The 5068-nt window shown below is 45.5% G+C and overlaps 1 pseudogene; it reads right to left on the bottom strand.

Annotated features, from left to right (window-relative positions):
* Positions 1 to 1281: 1281 nt before the first annotated feature.
* LOC123132885 (uncharacterized) lies at positions 1282 to 1454 on the bottom strand (annotated as a pseudogene).
* Between the last annotated feature and the right edge of the window lie 3614 nt (positions 1455 to 5068).

Raw genomic sequence — 5068 nt, 5'->3', positions numbered from 1 at the left:
ATCGCAGCGGACACTTCGGTGGAGCGGCTCCCCATCCTTGATGTGAGGGCGGCTGTTGGAGATGCCTCCCCGGACACCTTTGTCCTCCTCTACTGCTGGCACCTATGGAAGCATCGGAACGGCGTGGTCTTCCAAGCTATGGTGCCGTCTCTAGATCGGGTGTTAAGCTGCTGTCGCGAGGATGCTATTCTTTGGCGGGAACGGTTACGTCCACGTGATCGCTGGCATGTTGATGCATGGGTGTGTGCGTTGATGCGGTGATCTAGTTTGGGCGTTGTTAGATCTCCCCCTCTAAATGTGCGTTGCTGCTGTAAAAAGGAGGACCTCCCCCCTATGGTGATGATTTGGTAATAAATTCAGGTGGAGGGATCGCTATCCCTTCCCCGGTGACAGTTCAAAAAAAAATATTCTTTAAAGGAAAGTGTTGAAAGGAGAGCATTTGGCTTACCAACTTGATGTAACACAGATGTATGCCAAATAATTTGTGTGTGAAGAAATAGGTATTCAGGTCCTATGTACGAAGACGAGTTCTGCAGAAATCAGTCTCTGCGCCCATTTCCTTCCTGAACATACTTGTTCAGCCACTAGTTCCACACCATCTTGGTCACTTTTCTCTCCCAGTTCAGTAGTGAACATCTCATTGCTACTATCACTCTCAGCGGTGGCATATTTCAGACGATCATCCGCTGGACTTGTAGTAAGAGAATCACTAGCTGAATCTTGGTTACTTTGCACACTGGATGCAGTATGACACGTCGTGTCGGATAAAGACGCCGAATCGGCCTCGGCAACAAACGAAGGAAAGCATGTGATCAATGGACCGGTAGGTGTTGTATAAAAGCTTGAGCCGTGAAGCAAAATATTTCCGCGTTCGATCTCCAGGAACAGGTGTAGATATGTGTATGGATCATGCAAGTGGTCAGTGGGCTTCTGTTACCTTTCGGATATTTTTTTAGTGACTAGTACTAGTGCAGCTAAAAATAAAGTGGGTGCATCTTATCTCACTGGCACTACTAATATTGTAATACATAGTTTCAGATGTGTAATTAAGGAGGGAGATTTGTTGTTTAAACAAGTTCAAAAGAGATGAAAATGTACCTGCATTCTAGATCTATTGTAGAAATGAGTCATGCATAGTTTCCAAGAGAATTGGTTGCCAGAAGGTAAAAAGACTTGATGAAAGGAGTTGCAAAAAACAAAAAGATTTTGTGTAGAGAATTGGTTGCCAGAAGGTAAAAAGACTTGATGAAAGGAGTTGCAAAAAACAAAAAGTTTTTCTGTAGTCTGTCAGACAACCTCCAAGCCACCCTGCACCCATTAGGTGATCCTGGCTGTTAATTAGGCTCTGGCCCAGAGGTCAGAATGCATCAACCAGACTGAAGTGATTGCCTCCTTATTGGTAAAGGATGCAGCGGTATGAGCCTATAGAATAGATCCTGTTCAAGTAAGGTCGTGCTACAAATAGCCGTGTCTCGCCATATAAACGGGTATAGTGTTGCCTAAGCTAGCGAGGTGGGACTAATTAGAAAGCAGGCATGCAGTGCTGCGCTTCCTCGAGCAGAGAGCAGAGCATCGAAGAAGGGTCCTTGGCCCATGTAGCTGGGCACGCGAATGACCAAAGCCCAGCCCATCAGAGAAACGTTGAGTTGTGCAGATTTTGAACTACTTTTAATACATACTCATTTTGAACAATGCTTACTGTAACTTTTATTCATGACACCTAGTCTTTTTGTTTTCTTTAGCTTTTATGCGAAATGAAATTACAGTCGGCCATTACACACAGCCAATCCGGTGACGATGAGTGTTGGCCGGGGTGAAAACCCGTTCTACTTTGCCAGGCCGACGGCAGCGGCGTTCTAGCGTCGTCCCCTTCTTGAAGGCGCCGTCACGGCATCTCATTTGTCGTCGGAGTGCTCCGGGGGAAACTCTAATCCTGGAATTGGGCGGTGGCGACACGATGGTGCCGTTCCCTTGCTGAAGGCGTCGCTTTGGAGCTTATTGTTCGTCCTACACGGCTTCTCCTCTTCGCGGTGGCCCGCCCACGGTTGAGGGCCCCGACATCTTCGTAGTAGTGCTTATTATGTTCATCTAATGTTGGCTAGGATTTTGTTGGGGTAGTGTTGCTGTTATCAGCATCCTTGTATCCAGCCTTGGGTGTGTGTGATGCGTTTGTGTGTGTGTGTATCGGCAGGATTCGGTTGTTCAGTAATGCTTTATCTATAAAGCGGGTGGAAACCCTTTTTCTTAAGGGTTTTTATCATTTATGCCACCGGTTGTGTCTCACTACTCAGTTTTGCCACTAGGAATTTCAACTGCTCAAAAATGCCATCGCTTCGTTAGACACATGCTCAAAAATGCCACTGGACACCATTATTGTGATCTCAAATCTCTTTTGCCATGTTATAATGACATAAATACCTATGAACCAACATGCCAGCTCTCCCTCTATCTCACTACAATAAAGTGTGGGGTCCACTTGTTCCCAACAACGTTCTTATTTTCCTGTAAAATTATTCGCTTGGTTACTCCTGACAAGTGGGGCCACACTTATCATTGTGAGATAGAGAGAACTGACATGTGGGTCTAGACTTATTTTTGTCATATAACATGGTCGACGGGTTTGACGTGAAAATAGCAGTGTCTAATGGCATTTTTGAGCAAACATCTAACGGAATGATTGCATTTTTGAGATATCTAATGGCATTTTTGAGTTAGCATCTCACGAATCGATGGCATTTTTGAGTAGTTGTAATTTTTAATGGCAAAAATGAGTAGTGGGATACAACTAATGGCAGAAATGATAAAAACCCTTTTCTTAAAGGGTTTGTTTGGTTCAGCCTTCTGAACCAGATTCATGTCCAGGAACTCAGAATCCCGACCAACGACCAGGAACATAATTACTCTATAAAGGGTTTGTTTCGTTAGCAATTTAAGATTTTAGTTTTCTGCTATGAAAAGCATGTTCACGGTTTGATTTAGACCGAGATTTAATAGTTCAGGATGCCAATGACCAGGATTTGGAGTTTGGGTTTACTTTAGCTAACATCTACTAGCTCAAGGTTCAGAATGGACTTCTTCCAAATAAATTTGAATCTAGTTTGATTCAAGCCATACCTGGATCCTTCTTCCAGGATGGCAGATTTGCCCAGGTAGCCATACTCACGCTTTCAACTTGCCTATCATAGATACATATATGAAAGACGAACGAAATTGCGCGCCCTCAGCGTCCGACGATAGGGTTCCCTCAGTGAGGCACTGTAGATGCGCGCGATTTCTAGCCAATCACGTCGTTGCACATCACCTCCTCTCTGCCGCGTACGTTCAGATCGTGTATCCGTGGGACTCTATTTCTTCCTTTCTCGTTTCCTTTTTTCTGGCCCGCCAATTCCGTCGCTTTGAACCATCTCATGGATAGGCTTCGACCGCCTCACCTCCTCTTCCTCCCCAAGCCACTGGCGCCCGATCCTCCCTTGATGCCGCTGGTGCCCGATCCTCCCTTTCTACCGCAATCTCTCTTCTTCTCCTCCGGTGGCGTCTCCAGGGCGAGAGCGACGTAGGGGACTGGCTCAGGCGCTCAGCCTCCACAGGGGGTTCAACGTTGCTGCGCGTGGACCCAGGCCTCATTGGCGCGGATACGATTGTGTGATGCGGCCTCCGCCGCCGCGGTCGCTTCCTACGGCGTTCGGTTCCATCCCGACTGGACGGCGGCAGGGGGAGGAGGAGTCCAGGAAGGTCGCGGGCGAACTCACGCGAGGGTAGATCGATGAGCTGCTCTGGATGTTGTGAGTCATTGCGTTCAACGGTTCAGCTAGGGTGCGGGGGAGGACCATGACACGACCAAGGGAGCGCGACACCGGCTGTTGTGCAGGTACGCCGCCCGCACCCCCTCTCCATGTTCTATCCTCTCTATTTGTGTCTCTTAGCAGGCAGCCGCGACGACCTAGAGGCGACCTCAAACAGGAATTTAAGCAAAGTTTTTCAATCAAAGCAATATTCATTAATGTGTCCATTGTTGCATTCAAAAAATGTGTTTGTTTTTTCCTACCAAGTGATTAAATATGGTGAACAAGTGTTGGTTGCTTGATTAATGACGGTGATGAATGTACAAATTCGAGCAATTTTTTTAGTTCAAACAGCCTTTTATCTAGCTTTATGGCAAATGAAATGTGATGAATCAAAATTATGACAGCGCATGAACACATACATGACAACCTAGGTGGCAACAAAATTTGAGGGGTAATCCAAATAAGGATAACTGTATTAGAAATGGGAATAACGTCATAAATTTGAGGGATAATCCAAACATGACAAGCTGGACCATTAGGCGCTCGAAAAAAAAAGCTGGAACTTTGGTAAAAAAGACGAATGGTGTGTATCCATTGAGATATGGGTAACACTGTAAAAGAGCTCTCAGTTAAACTAATCGCTCCATAGTGTTCACGACTACTACCTCCGTCTTGATTTATTGGTCCTCTTAGTATTTTGTGCCAAACTTTGATCTTAGATTTAACTAACAAAATGTTAATACATGTAACTAAAAATAATATTACTAAAAACTATGTTCGAATACGAATCAAGAGAGATAACTTTTGCTGGCATGCATTATTATTTATTTAGTTAAATGTATGGTCAAAGTTTGACACAAAATATTATAAAGACTAATAAAACAGGACAGAGGTAGTACACAACAAAAGCAAGCTTGCCTGCCAATCGCCGGAGTCACCGCGTATTGGTCGCCCAAGACAGACGAGGTCAGCTTCGATGGCGGCGACTACTCCAAGAACATTCTGGTCCCCGAGCGGCCGAGCCCCACAGGAGGCGTCAGCAACTTCGCTGTTCAGCTTGCCCCTCGACGGAACTGAGCACTGAGTTACCGCACCACGGAGCGCACACGGGAAAGAACGCCTTGAAGAAATTCCATGGATGCTCATCATGTCATCTCATATTATGACGAGATTGGAAGATATTAGCACATATATAATTGAAGCAAAGCTAAAGCCTCATAAGACAAAAGCCAGTTGCCGCACATGTACTATTTGCATCTAGGTGCCTACAAGATATTAGGCGA

Source organism: Triticum aestivum, chromosome 6A (genome assembly GCF_018294505.1).
Source record: "Triticum aestivum cultivar Chinese Spring chromosome 6A, IWGSC CS RefSeq v2.1, whole genome shotgun sequence".
NCBI classification, from domain to species: Eukaryota; Viridiplantae; Streptophyta; class Magnoliopsida; order Poales; family Poaceae; genus Triticum; species Triticum aestivum.
Note: the sequence above shows the minus strand (reverse complement) of the source record. Positions and strands in the feature narration are given on the sequence as shown.